At 41.1% G+C, this 22,663-nt stretch overlaps 1 long non-coding RNA gene across 5 annotated transcripts; it reads right to left on the bottom strand.

Annotated features, from left to right (window-relative positions):
- Positions 1–3,801: 3,801 nt before the first annotated feature.
- On the bottom strand, positions 3,802–9,893 carry LOC118082886 (uncharacterized). Of its 5 annotated transcripts, none has more exons than XR_009557285.2 (4): positions 9,624–9,890; positions 8,945–9,035; positions 8,192–8,312; positions 3,802–6,650 (listed from the first exon to the last, which is right to left on the bottom strand). It is a non-coding gene; the product is annotated as an uncharacterized LOC118082886 (long non-coding RNA). The 5 variants fall into 5 exon arrangements; XR_015948839.1 differs by having other exon boundaries at positions 3,802–6,659; positions 9,713–9,889; XR_004692312.3 differs by having other exon boundaries at positions 3,802–6,659; positions 9,624–9,885.
- Between the last annotated feature and the right edge of the window lie 12,770 nt (positions 9,894–22,663).

Below are 22,663 nucleotides of genomic sequence, written 5' to 3'. Positions count from 1 at the left end.
TTTTCCTCTTGGGACTACATATGTTGCTCTCAACTAGCCCCCGCCTCCGGATTATATTATGCAACAACAACCACCACCAGCTACCTGAATCTTAGGCTTTATTAGTCTTTAAGCACTTTAAGGATATTTCCTCTTCATTACATGAAGTGAAACAGCAATCTTTAAAATACTGATCCGCAAATATCTGTAATGTTTTTTTAAGAAAGTGTTTTTAATCAAATGTAGGATGTTTCATTTTTTTAAAGCTTACGTACAAATAACAATATTTCTCCACTTAAACGAATGTTGTCTGCTTTTAACTCACTATACTCATTTTGTGGGTAAAAATCAATGTACCTGATAATTTTGCTGAAATTATTTTTTTCCTCAGGATGTCTGTCAAGCAGCCTAATATACAACCAGTTAATATTTAGATTTAGGTGGATTTAGTCCTGCTAACTTCCATAGGACTCTCAAGAAAATCCTCTACAGTTAATTGGCATATATAAAACACTTACTTTTGGAGATCTCCCTTTTTTTTTACTTCAATGAGACCATTTTCTGGACTAGACAGTTTAAGGCTTTGCTATTGACAGGCCAAAATCCAAGCAGGGGAGTTTAACTGGTTTGTGGATCAAACATTTTGTTTCCTTGTGTATCCCCTTCAACCATGTGAAGTGGATTAGCATCACACCCACAAGTTCTCTCAGGATTCAAACCTGATTTCAGAAGAAACAGCATCCATGTAAACAAATGCCTGTCCCAGCTGTGTACAGTCAAGCTCTCATCTGCAGATATTTACATCCACAAAACCACATTGTTAGAGCCAAGGAAATTATGCAACAACAGTGACTTGTTAAATAGGTTTTCCTCATCAGATAAGGACAAGTTTAAGGAGCGCTCGAGGCAAAAGCGTCCTGATCTGGTCAGCTGACGGAGACCAAGACACAGGTAATTATTGCTATCACAGAACAATAGGTTAAAACAAGGAACCAGCCTCATCCATTCAACTGGACCAAGAGGGAGTTTATAAGGATATCCTGTTTGGAACATCGTAAATGTATGATCAGGTTTGGCAGCTATAAGCTGGCAAATGTGTTGAAGAAATCAGAGAACACTTCTCAGTAACAGCACAATCCAATTGGTTAAAAACATCTGACAGATATGACCATTCTCTGCAGCCCACATCATCCCAAATTCCACTGGTCAGGCAGAGAATTTAAGAAAAGCAAAAGTCTTCATTGCACAGCAAAGCCGCTTTGCTTCTTCACATTCCTTGTGAGCACCGATTCCCTGTGACTGAAAGCAGTCCTTGCTTATTAAGATGCTAAAGCTTTTCCTCTAGAGGACCTACTAATTTCTGTGCAGGAATCACATGGTGTCGTAGGGAAGAGTCCCGGTTTCCGAGGCACACATCATGATTTAAGGAGGCAGGAGCTGAGCGTAGCTGCAATTTCAGTGTTAAAAGCGGTAATCTGTTTATGAGGTTTTGCCTGAAGTTATATATATATATAAAATAAAACCAGAGGGTGTGGGGATAAACACACACACGGCAACATGCAACAAACAAACAAACAGCTGGTTTAAAAGAACCAAACATTTTGCTTATAATTACTGAGCTCAGTGTAACTAACCATTCTGGGTGGATTCGCCTTTTGAGAATATTTCTCGCTTTAGCAGACAGCAAGTTGCCAAAGGGTTCTTCTGTGGCATGCAGAGGATTCTAGTAGCCACGATAAGAAATGTATTGCAATTCTAAAAGGCTCATACAAAGCCACTGGGAGGAGGTGGAATCTAAACAAAGGATGTGTAAGCAATTTCATTTATTTTGATAAACCTCCCTCCTGCTCAAGAGCATTTTGCTGCCTTTGTCAAAGTGAATGACAACAATTTGGCCAACTCTCTCTAAGCCACACTCAGCAGTGACAGGCAAATTATCAGAGGCCCTGCACTCCTTATTATCAGAGAAGAAGTCATCAGGAGGACGCGTGGAGGATCCCTCTCCCCTGTCACTATTTGTCAGTGGGACAAGGGCCACTGCTATGGGGAGCTGACAGGTAATTTCAACAATAACAATTACTCCTATTACTGGTGTCATAAACAATTCGCCCAAGGCATGACAATAGCAAAGCTTTATAATTCAATGCCATATAAATAAATGCCAGCAGGTAACAAGTAATTTAGCTCCAATCAAGCCTTGGCCCTAGCATTAATATTGTTATTGCACGAAAATGGAAAATTGAAAAAAAAAATTCAATAAGTTAATGAATTAAGAAAGGGTTCAAGGGCTAGCAAAAAGCAGAAGCTTTCAAAATCACCCTTTAAGATCCATTTTGCATTTGCAATACTGTACATTTACTGTTTCACAAGATAATACTAGAGGCATGGTTCAGCTTGTGTTTCTGCCCTAGAGAAAATGTGAATTTCACTGTATTCTTGTTTGTCTTCAGTTATTAAACTGCATATTTTAAAAGTACATTAAGAACCAATGCGTCCCTGCACTTTCCTATTTGTTTTAATACAAACAAAAATCGAATTGAAGAGGTCATATGGCTTAAGATAAGCTATTAGAGAGAACTGGGACTTACATCAGGTTTAACCCTGTTAAGTTCAATATAGCAGCAATTCATATTTACTAAGCCATGAATTAGGCTAAGAATGTGTAGTTCAAAAATCAGTACATTGTATTTTTTCCTTTTCCATTCAGGTTTGATGAGACAGTAACTGAAAGTTGTTTTATTATAATACAGTGTTGCAACAAAATGCTCTTTTCTCTGTTAGTTTCCTGCCTCACTTTTGTAAGCAGAGCCACAAAATTCAAATACTGACGTTAACAAAATAAAGCACAAGCTAGTCTTATTCCTCCATGTTGATCCACCCAATTTGCAGTTTTACTCTTTGTCCACTAAGACAATGTGGCATCACTTTGACAGGAGTAAAAGAATTTGAAAATCTCTAATTAGAAGAGCTGTGGAGCAATTAACGCATGTCAAATTTCACTTCATCAAGTGCCACTCTAATTTTCTCACTAAAAATTAATGGACTTTTTTTTTTGTATGTGCATGTCCCCTCAAGGCAATGTTGATTCAAATCTGCTCAAGATGCAGTGTTGCACAGCTAAGCATCTTTTTGATTACAATCCGACACACTTCTAACTGCTTTCATTCTCACTGCCACAGATACTTTGTCAACAGTCAAATTACACCATGCTGATAACAATGCATAATGGTGTTCCTCAAAGGAGGTGCCTGTCATGGAACAGTGTTTCATAAAATGCACCACCTTCTTCACTAAGAAACGCCACTGTTTTAAACCAAACTTTTTGTGTGGCTTCGGCAGCGCTTGGCTGTGCATCTTTGCCTCTGTTTCATTGCAATTTAGTTATTTCTAGATCACAGGAAAAGACAGTTGTGACTGCTTAAAGATGGCAAGGGTAGAAGGAAAAACAAAGGGAGGATATCACTTTTCACCATTTCTTCTCCAAGACAGGTTTCTATGTAGTGTCCTGGAATTGCCCAACAGCTATTCAGCAAAAGACAAAGACACGCCTCATATGAACTGCCTTGCGATGTCAGTCGTAAAAGTTTTCCCTGAGCAAAAGCTGCAAATTTTGGCATAAATACTATAAACATAACAGAAAGTGTTCTTTTAACGGATAGTATTTTGATTCCAGCAGAATTTGTATAACGGTAGTATTTGCCAGATTCCATCAAAAATAAAATAAATAATTAAAAGCCGGAAGAGGCAAGTGACAAATAGCTTTTTGCATTTGGAAAAAATAACTCTCGAGTGTTGCAAGATGTGGAAAAATGGGCTCATCTAAACATTTTTATTTTTAAAGTTTATTTATTTATGGTTGATATGCAAGTACAGAAAAGCTTTAGGAGAAGGAGGGGGATTCCTCTTCTTTGATCAAAGCTGATTCTCAAAGACCTTGGAAAATTTCCAGAGTTATTCAAATGCCTCTCCCCCTCCCCCAAATTAAAACATGTCTATGTTGAACCACTAATTAGTGACTTAACTACCGTAATATACAACTTTGCTACAAATGTCAAACGTTATCTTTTGTGTTTCATTGCTTCCCATCATTTTAAACATCTTATATTTACAGTTTTTGTGCCAAATTCATCGCTGTCTAAGTTCTCTTTTTCTGGAACTTAATTAACCTGAATGGAAAGAGACCATCGGATAATAGTTCACATTTTCATTACAGTATATTCCCTTACCATTTTGACCATGTTGCCACCAGCAGCTTGGTGTAACTTTATAACAATGCCACGCAATCCACAGATATCTCCTTTAGAAAATCTTCAGGCATTTTCAGAGTTCTGTGGACAGTCATTTAGATTTTTCCCTTTGTCCCAATTTTGGCATTTATGTTCACAGAAACCAGATCTCAACACAAACTGCTGAAGCATTTAAAAGTCCTCAATGGTATTGGGATGGGAACAGCGTCATCAAAAGTTAAGCAAATCAAACTGATAAGATGTGTTTCCTTCTTACTAATGGTGATTCCATATGCCTTTAAAATGATAATGTGGGAATTAGACAAGATACATAGTATATCAAAGACCATTTTAAAATGTACAATCATTCTGGCATTTAAATAATAAGCAGGCAATAAATTGAACCCGAGGATGACGAGGTAAAGCAATACACGGATAAAAATTTGAAAATATAACTTCAATGCAAAACAATTTTTTTCTTCAGGATTTTTTCTTTTGTTTATAAGATGCTAAATAAACAATTCATAATGCATCCCTCATCAGCCGCAAACCATGAGGGCTCTGCACTCAAATAACAGGAAACATATTCAATTTTCCTAACAGAAGACAGTTCATTAAGCTGTGCCACATCAAATAAAACTTTAATTTCTTCAGCATCCGAGTCGCAATGAAAGCAATTGATGAAGATGAGCCATATGGTACTTCTATCAGCAAACACATATTGCTCATTCCCCAAAAGTTTTCTAATTCTGCTCCCCAGGCCTGTGTAATATAGATAATGTGCTCTGAGAGCAGCAACCATGAGCTATCTGGTGTACATTCCTAATACTGTATTTAATGGGAAATAATGAATCATAAAAGCCTGCGGAAGGCTGCTTTTGCTAACCTAAATCTCAGCTGTAATTTCATCGTTCTGTGCCTAAGATGCTGTTTGCCCTTTCCAAACAACAGCAACCGAATGCAATAATGCAGCCGCTTCGAACCTGGGTGGGAGGAGAAATCCTTCTTAATACACCCAGGCTCCGTTTAACTCTTGAGGCTCCAAAGACACCGAAACTCGGATTAATAAAAGAGTATTGTATGCTATAAAAATATTACATACATGTGTACACATGCACACAGTCACAAGGCACATGGAAATACTTATTTTCATCTGTATCTATATGACTGTATTTTTTTTTTAAAAAAATGAAGCTCTCCCAAACAGATAACTAAATGTTTGGTGGTGGTGGGGAGAATGATATGAGACTCCAAAATTTGGAACTTTCCTAGTAGCAGCTGCAAACACCCAGACTTTATAAGAATTCTTTAAAATGATTTTTTTTCTATGTACCGTACAAAAAAAATGAAAGACAATTCCTGAATGAATAAGTCCATATAAAAGTATCAGTTTACAAGGTTAGATATTTTGTTTTTAGATTTATACATTACTGATTCATGCAACCTTTTTTTTACAAGCTTCTAGATTATATTTTTATATCCAAAGAGGATTTAAATATCATAAATTGCTAACCAAAAATAGATGTGCTAAAGTTAAACTTTACATGGCTCAGTAATGCAGAGATATAACTGCACTGTTCTGATCATGTCCTTAAATCTGCAAAAAGTTCAGACGTTAAACCAACACGTTTTCTTAAAGATATGGTACTTCCACCATATGCATTGGAAACATATTTAAGTGAATGTGTTTGGCAATATATGAATCCCAAACAATCACATCGCAAAGGAAGCCTTAAAAAAAGTTAGAGATTGCCTTTAAAAGCTTATTAAAATCAGCATGTTACATGTCTGTCTTTGAATTTAGAGATGTGATTGCCTTCATTAATGCTGCCTGTTTTGGGGTGCTTTTCCGCAAACGTTTTAAGTGTCTGCTTTCTCCACACCTTCTCTCACCCTAATGCTGATCCCACTTGGAGTTTTCTCCCAGTAAAATCTCAAACGACAAATTAATCTTCCTTAGGCAGCAACATTTTCCGGCAGGTGAAATATACCAAAAACAACACAGTATTGAATGCAGTGTCCTCAAAGAATAGGTAAAATAAACCTGACCACCTCCAGCGTGAAAAAAAATAAATACCCATTTCCAAAACGAAATAAGCACATTGGTTATATTTCATGAATGTCTTAAAAACAAGTGTTTAAAGAGTCGTCGTCCCCCCCTCGCATCCAACCTCTGCCTGCTTAGATGGGTCACAATGACAATGGTCTATTGCAATGTAAAACAAGCTGCAGGATAAAAAAGGTGCTTTCTGTTACCATTTTATCAAAGCTGTTCATCTTCTAGCTGCAGGCAGCATTTTGCTGGAATTGCAGATATTTCTCTGTCCAGGCGCCTTTGTTTGTGCATCTCATTTGCATATATTTATCTCCAGCTGAGGGTGCTTTCAGCTCATTAAGGCCTCCCCTCGCATTATTTCATAAGCCAGCTGCTAGGAGGGATTTCACCTGTGGTGTCTGAGAAAAGAAGGGTAGAATAATAATAATAAAAATAATAATAAAACTCCAAACACACAACACTCGCCCCCCCGTCCAAATTCTTCATAAAAAGGAAACCCTCGGACTCTCTTCCCCTATAAATGGGCACCATTTGTGTTAAACAGCTTCTTGTCGTGATAGATGCCTCCGAGGGTCAGGGGTGAAAGTTGATTTGAAGGTCAGCAGTAAAACAACAGACAAACCAGACGCCAAACTGGTTCCTGGGCTGTCGGTGGGAGCGCTGGTACAACCAGGTCTTGAACCTTTCCCAACCTCTAATAAAACAGGGTAAGAATCTGAAGTGGATCAAGCGGGCCCCTGAGGAAGCTGCACAGAAACACACACAAATAATATCAATATCATGCAGCAACAAGCAACAACCTGGGCAGCTCTCCCACAGTACGGGCATGCTTCTATTGTTTCAAGAGCCGGGGAATTAATTCCACTTATTTATTTAAGGCGTGTCAGCTCACTGCCTAAACCTGTTTCAGTGTCAAGATGAATAAAACTTTTATGGCTCATAAAATGGAGTAATTCATCTCAATGTTCTTTGTGGTGCCTTTCCCCTCCCCTGGCACAGAGAGATAGGCCTCCGTTCGGAATGGTTGTAGCCCAATGGACTGTTGCTACGAGATGCACCATACGAAAAAGGGAATTTTTTGGAGATCGGCACAAACAATACAGCAGAAGAGGTTGGAAGCTGAGTCATCGCCTCCAAAATTCTCACAGGCAGAACCTTCCCTGGCCTGCATTTGCAAGCCTGCCTCTCTGCAAGCAAAGAGTTGCAATGTTTACTCTAAAACATTTAAAAATAAACAAATTCCAGGGAGGAATGGTTTTTTTTTGCACATTATGTTGCTCACCTGCTTCTGCCTCAGTCATCCATTTGTTTATTAAGTTGGCGCTTCTCAGTTTTGTACTAGTGCGAACAATACCAAATTTATTAAAAAGTAGACCTAATCTCTTAACTGTAGACTCGTCGGATTTTGCTACCCAGGTGTGGGGTTTGCAGGTGTAAAGCCTCACGACCCAATTGTTCCCACCCACCCATGATGTGTTTAGTTCACAGCAGTTGTAAAAAGCATAGTCTGAAATTTAAAGCATTTGAATGTGCCATATTTGATGAGCGAGAAGCAGATCAGACTCTCTCAAATAGCAAAGCTTAAACGGATTATCCAGGTTTGTAAAGAGAGGGCAAATGGGCCTGCAAGTTGTTTTTAAATAGAACGAGGACACATTTGAATGTAATGGGAAATGCACCAGAAAAATAAAAGACAATTTCAATTTTAAGAAATGTCTGTAAAATAAACTTTTAGGGCATGTCTCTAAAATAAATATTCAAATATTGGTCTCTGCTTAGATATTTCTATTATACTTAGTCATTGGTTTGTTTATAGTGAAAGGGAATCTGGAACAAACAAATGCCATTTTGTTTAGTGCTTAATCCAAAATGCTCGTCACAGTAACACGGTGTTTTCATTGTCTGAATTGCAGGTTCTCTTCAAACTTACGTTTCCTTTACAAATTCAGTTCACTGTCACTTTTTCAGCATTCACTGTCTACAATGTGAAGACACCCCCATTTTTAGCTTCAGCTCATCTTATCCGAAACAAGCCTTGACTCATAAAAACTCTGAAAGAAACATGAAAAATAGGAGATATTCATAATGACCAAACTCTGCCTCAGCAATAGCTTGCATTTCCACCTTTGCCTGCATTTAAAGTATTTCCTTTTATTTCACCTAAAGAAAGAGTGGCTCTGACCGAAATGCCTTTAAAACTTTTGAAATCTTGTTCCTACCTTGATTTATTTATTTTTAACAACTGGAACAAGTTCATTACGGCTATCTTGGCATTTGTTCTCTCTTAAGAAACAGAGAATACACCCCAGGTCCCAAACAGATCTTACTCCCCCCCCAAACATCTTTAACCATGTTTCTCATTTTTCTTTGCCTCTAATCTAATCGCTAATTCCTTCACTTGGTCAAGAAGTTAAAAATGTTAAGTGCTAGCAGTGCCTCCTTCCTCCCCCTCATATCTGTCTCTGTTTATGGAACGGGCCCTGGTTTCCTCCTCCGCTTGTTCAGCTCCAGGTCAGGAGACTGTAAATACACACAGCACTGCCCCAACCCATAAATCTGAGCAAAGGGCAGGCATATATATTCAGATAAGCAATGTGGAGGGGAAAGAAAGGAAAGTCAGAACAAACAGGGTCTGTAGAGCGCCAGGCGTTTTCCTAGAAACAAAATTAAAACGCCAACAAACCTCTCCGTAAGGCAGTGGAAAGGAGAGAAGTCTTCTTGCTGAACATTGGCCTCTAAAAGACGAGTTTGGAATGATCACCTTTCTCCTCCCACTGTTTATATACAAATGAGTAAAACAATTGCATTTTATTACCTTCGAGACAGTGAAAACAAACAAAGGCATTGCATTTACATTCCAGCATGCTGTTCTTGTGCCTCCCAATTGCAACTGGTTGTTTTGGTACCCAGTTCCTCACCAACTTGAGACACCCCACAACAGCACTAATTCCTTGCTGCAACAAATCCCAGTCCCCAAAGGATCCAATGAGATGGTCTGAAACCACCTTACCAACCCCCCCCTCCCAAAAATATTCAATTATTTCATCAAATAAGATTTGGTGCTAATGTTTGACAAATGGCACATGCATTGTTGACACTCACCTCTCAACATGTATGCAAATTATTGTCGACATCCTATAATAATCTAAATCTTTGGGTGGCTTTGGCCAACCTCCATGATGGCAGGATACCACCACCTGCCTATTCCTAGCATCTGAGTAGATAGGTTTTTAATGCTGGGATCAAGAACAAGCTGGGAAGAAGATGCCAGCATTTCACAAAGCAATCTAGGTAACAATTGCAGTTGCCTCCTTGTAGTGTTGGCTGGTGTTCCCCGAGCAAAGAAAGCAGAATTGACTTACTTTTTGCTCTTACACAAACATACCAAACTTCACAAAGCCTTCCCTCCTTAGCTCAGGCTGACATTTCCTCACACTGCTCTCATAGTCACCTCTCCTGCTCTCTGATATCTGGTGTAAATAGGAGCTGCTATTAGACAGCTTTCCTTTTTCACTTTTATTCAGGTGAGGTGTAACATACTGCAGATGTACCAGTGATAGAAGACATTACACTAAGAGCCTTTTTCCCTTCCTCAGTTGAAAAAGAAGTGAAAACTTCAGTTACTTGGCAGCCCTCTGCAGAAAACTATGGCAGAGAGAGAGCACAATTTATTGTAAGGCCTATTCCCTCCTCAGTCTGATTTTTTTTTTGCAGTTACACGAAACAAATGTAAATCAATTGTCATTAGTTCTGGCACATGCTGGCAAGTTATTGAATTAAAGGTTTTCAGTCATATGACAGAAGTTGTCTCCTTCCACACACACACACATTCCAGGCCTAGTCTTTTCCCATCAAAATGACTTAGAAGAACATTTTCAAGGTTTCAAAACATTTCAAAGAGTATTCGTGTGGGTTTTTGATTTAATTTTTTAAAGTCAAATCTTGATTTCGTATGTATTAGAACGGAAAAACTTTTACATTTAAAATAGATTGTTACACGAAACTGTTATACCAATATTAGTTCCATTGGTGGAAATGACTGATACAGACAAACGGGGCAAATGGTAATTTGTTAATACATATCCAAGAAATTGGTAATAACTAGTTTCTTAATATTTACTGATGTGATAAGACTTTTGCATTTTCTCTATGTCATAGCTGCCAAGTTATCCCTTTTTTAAAGGGAAATTCCATTATGCTGAATAGGCTTCCTCGCGAGAAAAGGGAAAACTTGGCAGCTATGCTCTATGTGGATTTTAATTTATTTGACTTGAGGTAATTACCTAATTTTAAGTCTTGTGTCTTCGAAAGCAGGTGATGGTTTATGTTCTGCCCTGTTGTAAAAATTATCTGCAACACAGAAATGTTTTAAACGTTTGCTTAAATGCTCAGTAGGAAAGCTCTCTAAAGTACAATTGGCTTTTAATTTGCACAATTTTTCCCTTACAGCGTGGGTCCAGGTTATCATAATATCCGCCTGATTCATTATGTCCCAACCTTATCACTGAGCTTTTGGGGAGAGTCTTAGTTGGTGGTCTCCCATGGCGTTGGTGGTCTCCATCAGATGGATGGTTTGTAACTACCAGAAAATGTGCAGTCAGTTTAGTGGGCTCGAGACGGCAGAGCTGAGAGTCGACAGGCACCTTCCTTACTGAACCCCAGGCCCAGGAACAAGACTTTCTCGTTCTGTCAGGCCTTTTAAGGTACCATGTTTGGTTTTATGATTCTTTTTATTGTCTTGTTGCATGGATAGTTCAGTCAGTAGAGCATGGGACTTTTAATCTCAGGGTTATGGGTTCGAGCCCAACAATGGGCAAAAGGTTACTGCATTGCAGGGGGTTGGACTAGATGACCCCTGTGGTCCCTTCCAACTCTACAATTGCATGATTCTATGATTAGGTTTTCTGTGGGTTGTTTTTATGCGTACCACTCAGAAATATAAATCAATAAGCAGTATAGAAATGTCTTAAATAAATAAAATGAATGTATACAAACTTTGTAAATGCTCAGGTAGGGATATAAGAAATATTTACAGGGAAGTTCATACTAAGGTCAATGAAAATGAATGAAAATGGGGGGCAATTTCATCAAAAACCAATTTGGGGTTTCTGGGGTTTGATGGGCAATTTCATCAAAAACCAATTTGGGGTTGAAAGGCGGGCAGGCGGGCAGGAGACCATTACTGGGATCTTACTGGAAGCTGGAGCGCCCATTACCCTTCACTAATGGTCAGGGGTCCCTTTACATTTACCTTACAAAGGTAAAGGACCCCTGACAGTTAAGTCCAGTCGTAGACGACTCTGGGGTTGCAGTGCTCATCTCGCTCTATAGGCCGAGGGACCCGTCGTTTGTCTGCAGACAGTGTTTCCGGGTCATGTGGCCAGCATGACTAAGCCGCTTCTGGCGAAACCAGAGCAGCGCATGGAAACGCCGTTTACCTTTCCGCCGGAGTGGTACTGATTTATCTACTTGGCATGCTTTCGAACTGCTAGGTTGGCAGGAGCTGGGACCAAGCAACAGGAGCTCACCCCATCACAGGGATTCAAACCACTGACCTTCTGATCGGCAAGCCCAAGGCCCAGTGGTTTACGCCACAGCGCCACCTGCATCCCTTCTTATGCCAAAACAATTGCCAGTTTTTGTCCAACAAAGAAAATGGGTGCATACAGATGCTTTTGTCGCGCCCATTGAAAAGTTACTCCTGAAAATTAGCGGGGCGGGGAAAGATTCTCCGGAGATGCATTTGATGTAGAGGAGGCATTGCAGTATGAAGCAACAATTGGCAAAGTCCCCATATGTGCATATGGATGTACTTTAGGTGTCTTGAGTGAGCTTGTTGGGTCCATTCCAACTATCAGTATAAATCGAGAACATTCAATTGGTAAACTTTGTAACCCTCACTTTACAACCCTATCCATGAATAAATGGAAAAGTTGTATAATATCCCCCCCCCCTGTATATACAGGCAAGTTTCATGTTTTCTTAGGCAATTTGTCATATTTTAAAAGGGAATAAAGCTAATTGGTTTATAGCTATCAGATTCCTCTGAAATTGTCAGAGGCAATTCGTATGAAACTTATAGTGTCTGAGTGTTTGGCTGGATAACCCTAAAAATATTCAGGGCTTATCTAAGCCTCAGTAAAACCTATCAGTACCATTTTAAAACTCTGGACACTGAGCTAAAACTGTCTTGAGAGAGGTATCTTTCTTTGTAAGATTACCACTACTTCCTGACTGAAACCAGACTTGAGAAAATATGGTGAGAATCACTTTTTTTGTGGTATTTCAGCTTTCAATCCCAGTCAAAACCAGGAAGTGCAGAAGTAGGTGAAAATTAAAATCACTAAGAAAATAAGTTTCACAAAGGCTTGATTCCCAAGACCCTTCTGGAAAGTTGAAAAAAAAAAAAGCCATTAACTCCCCTGAATGTCCGTCACAAGGAATGCTTTCCACAGTCAAATCCTACTTTTGTAGACTGAATCCCCGTGTTGTCTGCTTCCCTCAAAAGTCAGATCTGTTTGCATTTTATCCAGGCCAGTACATAAATCCCAAGCCATAAATCTTTATGCTGTCCCAGACTGCTGGATTTTGCATCTGTAACTTTGGAAAACGGAGAGCAAAAAGATTTACACGACTGCATGTAGACAGAATCCTCCTTGTTGATTCCTCAGAAGATTCCTCTGTTGCTGATTTGAGGAAGAATATTTTGGACAGAGAGTCTTCTATTGAGATGTATATTCCTGAGATGAGGCTAAATGAAGACATGATTTCCTAGTTGCACAGGGCTTTTTGGAAGGGATTGGACAGGCTTATTTATTGCACTTGGGTCGTAACAGTCCACTTACATGCGTATCTTGTGCCTGCACCAGCTTGCTGTTGTCCCAGTGAGGTGAATGTAGGCAGCATTTATACTCCATATAGCAGAAGCCACGCTGCAGTGCTGGCCTGCCATTTTCTGCCCCTGTGCCTAATTCTCTGGAAGCTCTAAACTAGGGATCCCCAAACTAAGGCCCGGGGGCCGGATGCGGCCCAATCACCTTCTAAATCCGGCCCGCAGATGGTCCGGGAACCAGCATGTTTTTACATGAGTAGAATGTGTCCTTTTATTTAAGATGCATCTCTGGGTTATTTGTGGGGCATAGGAATTCATTCATCCCCCCCCCCCCCAATATAGTCTGGCCCACCACAAGGTCTGAGGACAGTGGACCGGCCCCCTGCTGAAAAAGTTTGCTGACCCCTGCTCTAAACTGGTGGTGTGTAAGGCTATGCACTCACCATGCCTTTAAAGCATCAGATTAAAAACTGTAATATAATAATAATAATAATAATAATAATAATAATAATAATAATTAATAATAATATTTTATTATTTATACCCCACCCATCTGGCTGGGTTTCCCCAGCCACTCTGGGTGGCTTCCAACCGAATATTAAAAACAGTACAGCATCAAACATTAAAAACTTCCCTAAACTGGGCCGCCTTCAGCTGTCTTCTGAAAGTAGAATAGTTACTTATTACCTTGACATCTGCTGGGAGGGCGTTCCACAGGGTGGGTGCCACTACCGAGAAGGCCCTCTGTCTGCTTCCCTGTAACCTCACTTCTCGCAATGAGGGAACCGCCAGAAGGCCCTCGGTGCTGGATCTCAGTGTCCAGGCTGAATGGTGGGGGTGGAGACGCTCCTTCAGGTATACTGGACCGAGGCCGTTTAGGACTTTAAAGGTCAGCACCAACACTTTGAATTGTGCTCAGAAACGTAGTGGGAGCCAATGTAGATCTCTCAGGACCAGTGTTATGTGGTCCCGGCGGCCACTCCCAGTCACTAGTCTAGCTGCCGCATTTTGGATTAATTGCAGTTTCCGGGTCACCTTCAAAGGTAGCCCCACGTAGAGCACATTGCAGTAGTCCAAGCGGGAGATAACCAGAGCATGCACCACTCTGGCGAGACAGTCTGCGGGCAGGTAGGGTCTCAGCCTGCGTACCAGATGGAGCTGGTAGACAGCCGCCCTGGACACAGAATGGAACTGTGCCTCCATGGACAGCTGTGAGTCCAAAATGACTCCCAGGCTGCACACCTGGTCCTTCAGGGGCACAGTTACCCCATTCAAGACATTTATTTGTTTCTTTCATTTAATTGTTTAAATGAAATTTATTTAGTTATTTCATTTAATTTATACACATTTTGATTGTAAAAAAAAAATCCTCAAAGCAGTTTACAAAAAGATACAATGCACGAGAAATTGGGTCCTCCCTAACAAGAGGGCAAGTGTTGCGGTGGGACCCAGCAACCAGGCCTAGGTGTTGGGGCGGGGACAATTGGAGCAGCCACAACACCCTATTGGTGGTCCCTCTAACGGGGAGCAATTGGGCTATGAGCACGCCAGTCAAAGCATTAGAGGGACCAATATTTAACCGCTGCACGTGACCCAGAGCTTCTCTTTCGGGTCTCAGTGCACCGGAACACCCGCCTACCTCTCCCTAATTTTAGGGCTTGTGCTTGACCTTGCCATGCCGTTGTGTGTCGCCTGTCTTTGGGGCAGGGGCACGGCAGGAATTTCCCCCATTTGGCTGATTGGCTGGTGCCACTTGGGTTTCGCCTGCCGCATAGCAAATTGTCACAGCTTGTAAGGTTGGTGGATAGGCTCTGGTTCTTGTTGATAGGGGTGGCAGGATTCCTAGCCATCCCTATGCATGGGTATTCCTGTAAAAGGAATCCAAGGACTCATGGTTGGTCTCCCCCAAGCGGGGTTGTGCCCCGAGCCTGAGTTCAGGGCTCATCTGGGGGCATACCTGCCAAGTTGCTGTCGGAGAAATAAGGGACCGGGCGGAAGTAGCAGACGGGAAGTAGCGCTGCCGCCATTTTGGAACTGGGCGGAGCATGCTCAGAAGTGACTTTTGATGCTGCTTTGCCCAGTTCCAAAATGGCCGCCGCGCCAGAAGTCGCACTGCAGCCATTTTGGAACTGGGCAGAGCAGCATCAAAAGTCGCTTCTGAGCATGCTCCGCCCAGTTCCAAAATGGCCGCCGTGCCAGAATAAACTGGGGGGAAAACAAAAAATCCGTTTTTTCAGCTAGGAACAGCTGGAAAAACGGGGATTTCCCGGGGAATACGGGAGACTTGGCAGCTATGTCTGGGGGAGGTGTGGCAGACACCCCACCTGCCTCTGTCCCAGGTGTTCACCCAAGGCTGACTTCTCATTGCTAACCAGAGTCAGCGCTGCCTGCAATGCTGCAGGAGCTTGCTGAACCAGAGCCTATGCATCCACTCACGTGATTTGTAATCAATAAAGTTGTGGCCTAAATTCTCCCAAAAACCAAACCAAAATTTGAGTCCTGTCTGAATTTATTTCTAGGGCAGGTTAAGGGGTCTCCACACGCAACATGAGCTGGACAGGAAAGGTTTAATTGGGGGGAGGTTTCCTTGTTTTATTTTTTGCAACCAGAAAGAGAAATCTAGCCACAGTTTCTGATAATAATTGATTCCGATCTGCTGAAAGTTGGAAATTTTTGAGGGAATAGAGGCTGAGTGGTTCTCTGGAAGGGGTACACTTAAGTTGGCCATCTGATAACACAGAAGGTAAGCAATTAACCTCCCTTTAGTGAAAATTAAAGCATATTGCATAGCTGCCAAGTTATCCCTTTTTTAAAGGGAAATTCCCTTATGCTGAATAGGCTTCCTCGTGAGAAAAGGGAAAACTTGGCAGCTATGATATTGGGGGGGGGAAAATAATTTCCCTAAGTATCTTGCATGGCTTTCTGGGGAGCATGGAACAAACCCAGATAGAGCGGGGAACAAACCTTCTGGGCAGAGGACATAGAGTATCAATGTTCTGAGCATGGAGGTGCCACATGGACTGAGTGCAGCTGTGTCTCGGCCCTCCAGATGTTTTGAGACTACAATTCCCATCATCCCTGACCACTGGTCCTGCTAGCTAGGGGTCATGGGAGTTGTAGGCCAAAAACACCTGGAGGGCTGAGGTTGAGGAAGCCTGCTCCAGAGGGACAGGCTCATATTGGACGCCTTGAGTGGAAATGGACCTCACTCTCAATAAAGCGGGGAACCGGGGCAGGGCTTCTAGGTTCATCATGCACCTTCCAGGTGGGTCCTGAGGATCCCACTGGCGTAGCATTTGCTTGAGCTGGCTTAACAATGGGCTTAACAGTATATTGTAATTGTTTTATAGATGATGTGTTAATTACTTTATATTATTTATGCCGTATTTGTGATGTTCTATTATGCTTTATTATGTTATTTACTGTGTGTAAGCCACTCTGAGAGTCATACACAATGAAAAGCGGCGTAGAAGTACAGCAAATCAAATCAATCCAATTAATTCAACGAGCCATAGTTGATTTTGCTTGGTGATAGCCTAGGGCAGGCATGTCCAACAGGTAGGTCGTGATCTACCGGTACATCACTGGACGTCTGTGGTAGATCACTGGTAGATCTCTGGCTCCCCCCAAAGAAGCTCAACAACTTTGGCTTCCCTCAAAAATGCTCAACATTTTAGCCCTTCACCCCCCCAAAAGAGGGCTTTCTTCCCACCTCAGAAAAGCTCAACAAGTCTGACCTGAACCCCTAAAAAATGGGCCTTCCTCCTTCCTAAAAAAAATCTCAATAACTTTGACCTGAACCCCCCAAAAGGGGGTAGATCACTGCCAGTTTTTAACTCTGTGAGTAGATCGCAGTCTCTTCGGAGTTGGCCACCCCTGGCCTAGGGTAAGCCAAAAGTTTTATGGATAAACCTAGCAATTGTTATTTGTTGTTAAGGGTCTTATATGACCCTTATAAGCTGATATACCTGTCCCACTGGAGGATGAGCAGAGAGGCCCCAAGGGGAATGTCAAAGGATGCCTTGGTATTCTGATAGAAAGAGAAATAGTTCTGTCTATAGCAGATGGTACTGTCTGCCAGCTCCTTACTGCATGTTTAAACCAGGATTAGGCTATGTGATGGTTACAGATGTATTTGTTTAAATTTCGTCTGCTCCAAAGCTGGAGTGGAGTAGATTTTTTAGGGCAGAAGGCAGCACACTGGTGACAGGAGCTGAACTCTCCTTGTACTTCCTGCTGCTTATGTTTCCTTATAGTTCTCCTTTCAGGCAGGATCGCTTTCGACATCAAAGTCCACACTGAGAGTGAAATTTCAGGGAGCTAAGCCCCAGACTGGGAACACCTGCAAATTTGATGAGCATCCGCTCCATTCCTTTGTCCTAGTCATTTATAAACATGCTGGGCCCAGGGCAGAATGTGTTTCAGTTTGAGGGTCTTGTTTTATTAGTTATTCAGATTTTTTTAAATCTATTCGTACATATGAAACATATAATACTTTCAGGACATTCACATCTCAGTGCTGAAGTAAGCAAAAAATAAAAATAAAATAAAAATAAATGGAGGCCGGGTTTTTAAAACTTCAAACTCAAATGTGGTCAGGGATTTTAAAAATCTTACCTATGGAGAACCCATTTTAGAAATGCTGGTAAAATTCAAACAGCCCTACAGAGACTCCTGGCGCATGGAATGCACAGGAAACCTCTTCAAACATGGAATGGGGGTGGGGGTTTTTCCCCACCAGTTCACCCAAGGGTTACTTAAAAATTACCTTTTCTCTTATTAATAGCATCCACCATAAAGTTGTTCTGATCCTTTTATTGTACTGCACTAATTAAAAATGCTCTGCAAGAGCTAGTATTGAGCTAATGAAAGGCCAATAAAATGAATTTGCAAATAGCACAGCTCTGTAATCAATTATCGCGTTTCCCCCCCCTTTTTGGTAAAGGCACATTCATCTCAAAGAATAAGATGGAGTCATCTGGCTATGAGCAAACTGGATCTCTAAATGTTAATGAGCCCCAGATTTACCACCACTATAGAGAAGGGTTTAATGGGGTGCAAATCCAATGCATAGCACCACTCTGGGCAAGGCTATAGATCGAGCGATTTGTTCCTTTAAAACCAGCATCTGTAATATTTAAAATTCCTGTGACTTCCGTACTGCCAACTTCTGAAGGATGTTACTGAGAACATAGTAAAAACATCTCATGAAGATATGCCGAAATCATTAATTCAGTTATATTCATAATTCTTTGGTGTTTCCTTTCCATAAGTATGGGCCATTTAGTTTAACTAGCCCTGGAAGCAAATTACAACGTTTTATGCTGAATGCCTTTTTGCAGCTGTTGAAGACCAAAAGCTCAACCCAGCCCAACCCTCAACATTCAATAGCTCTGTAGCACTGGGTGATTACAGACCATTTGCTCCAATAGGCTCTCCTTTTAGCTTTCTGTACTAAGATCTACCTTCCAGGAACTCTTTTTTACATTTTTTGGGGGGTGGGGTGTGTGTAATTTCTATCTTACTTTGATTTCCCTGCAATGAGGAACTTACGTTTTGCTAACACACTTTTGATCAGATTTTTGTTCTTCCCATATCTCTATGATATGTGGATGACATGCGGTGCTGCCATTTCACTTTTATTCCAGCAGAAACATCTAAGAGGAAGGGGGAGAATTTTATTCCGTTCTCCCATCCCTCGTAAACTCTTGCACTACTGTCCACCCCATTCAGGGCCAGGTTTTCAGAACACTGTCCAACCATCTTGTCCTCTGTTGTCCCCTTCTCCTTATGCCCTCCATCTTTCCCAACATCAGGGCCTTTTCCAGGGAGTCTTCTCTTCTCATGAGGTGGCCAAAATATTGGAGCCTCAGCTTCAGGATCTGTCCTTCCAGTGAGCACTCAGGGCTGATTTCCTTCAGAATGGATAGGTTTGATCTTCTTGCAGTCCATGGGACTCTCAAGAGTCTCCTCCAAGCATCAATTCTTTGGCGATCAGCCTTCTTTATGATCCAGCTCTCACTTCCATACATCACTATGATATATGAAATACAGTATGCCAAATAGGACAGGACAGTAAAAACTAATTCAGCACAATACAATCCATTAATTAATTAATTAATTAATTAATAGGATTGTGGCAGTAAAGTTTCTCTCAAAACCTGGTGTTATGATTGCCCTCTTCCAAAGGCCTGGGTGAAGAGTGGATCTTCAGCTCCCAATGGCATGACAGATACACTTCTGGAGGAGGTCATTCTAGAGATGGGGCACCACCACACAGAAGGCCCTTTCATTTGCACCTACCTCATTTACTTCAAGTGTGGACAGGACCGTCCATTAAGATGTTCTCCTAAATATACCCTCCCTCTCCACCTCTCCATCCACACATCATTAAAGGTGTTTTAAAATATGAAGTTCAGATTACTTATTGTTATTATTTTTATCACACCCAGGAGTTCAGAGTGGTATACAGTACAAGCTTCTCCCTGGTGCCTACCAAAGCAACTCTCTGAGGTAGATTAGGCAGAGAGATAGTGAATGTTCTAAAGCAGGCATCCCCAAACTTTGGCCCTCCAGATGTTTTGGACTACAATTCCCATCTTCCCCGACCACTGGTCCTGTTAGCTAGGGATCATGGGAGTTGTAGGCCAAAACATCTGGAGGGGCGCAGTTTGGGGATGCCTGTTCTAAAGCAACAGACTGTTTTTCATGGTGGAGGAAGTAATGTAATGATTGTTGCAATATAATTTTGGTATTTATAAAAATAGAGTGAACCTTTGGAACAACATTATTGTAGTATTCATGTATAAGGCTATAGGGGGGGGAGTCAAGACGTGATCTTTCCTTGAAAAATGGAGACATGAGAAACTGATTCCACTTTCTCAATCTCACTTCCACAGACTTGTCAATAAAACCAAAATACATTTATGGCCTGGGATACTTGTATCCTGGCCTTCTTCCGGAGTGGGGGCCCATGTGGCTGATGGTTCGAGCTCAAATAGTTTCACTGTAATAACCATATCTTTGTTTTTAGAGGGGCAATTGTGTTAGTCTGTTGTGCCAAGAACAAAAGTGTCTCTTTTGGCAACTTAATACTTTTGAGCTTCCAGCCCTACAGATGTTGTTAGTCTATAATTTCCATCATCCTTGACCATGCCGGTTGGGGCAGATGAGAGTTGGAGTCCCACAATATCTGGAGGATCACAGGCTTCCTTCCCTGCCTTGATGCCCAACAGAATCATAAGCTTTTGTGGACCAGACACTACTACTTCATCAGATGCATGAAATGCAATCTTCAGTTGGCAGGTAGGGCCAATTGGGCATCTAGAAGTCTTTGTAAAGTTTGACGTTAAATTGCAAATGAGATGAATAAAGTGCAGCCTGTGACAATTCAATTAGAGCTTATATGAATACAAAACAGAAATTGTGTGACACTTCATAATGTCAGTAACTGGTGATAACAGAATCATCTTAGTTCTCTAGATTTAGAAGTCAGTACATCACAAGAACTTAATCGGGGTGAATGCAGAGTAGGAGAGTATCTTTTGCAGAAACAAACCAAATTGGGTTAGAACAAATCCCAGCCTCTCCTCCAAACCTCAAACTGATTAAGATGTCAACTATGGCCTTGAAAGAACTGTGCTTGGAGTTCCAAAAACTTATGTCAAGTTTTTAAATAAATTGCTTTCTCCAGTTGATTGGGTTATTGGGTGGAACTGGGTAGAATCTTGTATTCAATAACCATAATTGGAGAGCAGTTTGCCAACAACCTTAAAATAATGACCCCCTGGATCCATGTTGCTTCATTCTCCACATTTATCTTTGCTTCTCATAGAAGTGCTCCCATAAGAATACAAAATGGACACGTGCATTCTCTTCAACTCCTTAAACTTAGTTAAGATCATGTTTCTTTAAAATCTCCCTACAAGCCGAGCAGAGTTGAGAAAACTCAAAATTGCTTACGCTTGAGTCTCATGCTATTCCTCGTGGACCACTTTCCCCATTAAACTCTTCTTCCCAAAGTGGAATTTTTATAGTGATAATAGCAAGGTTAAATTAATCAGCTAATGATGTCCCTAAAGATCATTTGCTGCTGCTTAAGATCCACACCTGGCTTTCTTTACTTATGTGTTATTGCTTTCTTCACTAAATTGGTTTCTTAGGCTGTTCTCTCTCTGTTCCCCACATTTCTTTGCTTTGGCAGCACATGAAGAGCCAAACTTTATGTGACAACAGGCTTGATGTAATTTTATCTCCAAGTTTCACTATTATCTTTTTAATAAACCTCCCCCCACAAAAGCTCACCTTTAATAATTGTAGCCACAGTAGGTGGGTGTGGGAGTTGACTGAATCCCCTGCTCCATTATTCCATTGGCTCCTCCTTACTGTTTGCCCTCACCAACAGCATTGTGGTTCTGATTTGATTTAGGCATCCTTGCAGATGCTTTTTTAAAAGCAAAAGCAAAAAAAACACCCTCACAACTGACAAAGTACCTGTGATTGTGTTCAGAGAAATTCTATAGGTCCTGAATCTGCATTAGCAATTAGTGCCTAGCAGTCTTGAAGAAGAAGAAGAAGAAGAAGAAGAAGAAGAAGAAGAAGAAGAAGAAGAAGAAGAAGAAGAAACCCCATGAAAAAGTACAACTCAGCTGCCATTACCGGTACTTATTGCCAGACAGATTTCCTTGCAAAACACTTTAAATTACTGTGCCAATTGAATTTCAGTTTTATTTTTTAAAAAAGTATTAGAACTGGCACATGAAATAAACTGGAAATTTAATGCTGTAATTTCTCGCCGAGTGGAGACGAAAAAGTCTTTGCCACATTTCTGCACCTGATCAGAAATTTATCAAAGCAGTAAGATACTCGCCACTTGGTAGGACAGCCGAGATGCCTGGGTAACTAAATTGCTACCTGCACATAGGTAAGTTACCAAGTGGTAAATGGTATTGCAAGACCGGCTGCAGATTTGTTCATATTGAAGTTACTTTGAACTGACATCAAATCAAAAAGAAGGATGGCAAGATGGAATAGGGGGCAGATGGTTGATTTTCCTCTTGCTTTATTGAAAATGAACTCATTCATTCAGCCACCATCCAGATTCCACCTTGCCATGTGTTTAGCTGATTTTGCACATCATGAAAGTGGCCCCAGGACTATAGAATATAGTTAGGTGAAAATATTCCGACACAGTGAAAATATAGACGCAATTCGACACACAGCCCCTTTGAACGGTTCTGTGAGGACAAATGGTGAAAAGATGCCATAATTTTACAAGTGAATGGGAAGAAAAAACCAGAACATATCCTGGCAACATGTTTAAGAAGTTGATTTATGTCTCATGCTGAGCCTTACACCTGCAGTTCAAGCAAAACCCAACTTTGCCGCCCCACAGAGTCTACTTTATTAGGTATGAAGGAGTCACAAGAAGCCATGTAATTAAAACTGTAATTAACTGGAAAGAGAAAGTGCCACCTGAGTTTTGAGAGGCTGTCAATTTTATTTGCCTTACAGCTCTCCTTCTGGTTCTTTTCTCTGTGTGGGCTTATTTTGTTCTTAAATCTAATCCTC

Source organism: Zootoca vivipara, chromosome 3 (assembly GCF_965207765.1).
Source record: "Zootoca vivipara chromosome 3, rZooViv2.hap1.1, whole genome shotgun sequence".
NCBI classification, from domain to species: Eukaryota; Metazoa; Chordata; class Lepidosauria; order Squamata; family Lacertidae; genus Zootoca; species Zootoca vivipara.
The sequence above is the reverse complement of the archived record's forward strand: the minus strand, read 5'-3'. Positions and strand labels throughout refer to the sequence as shown.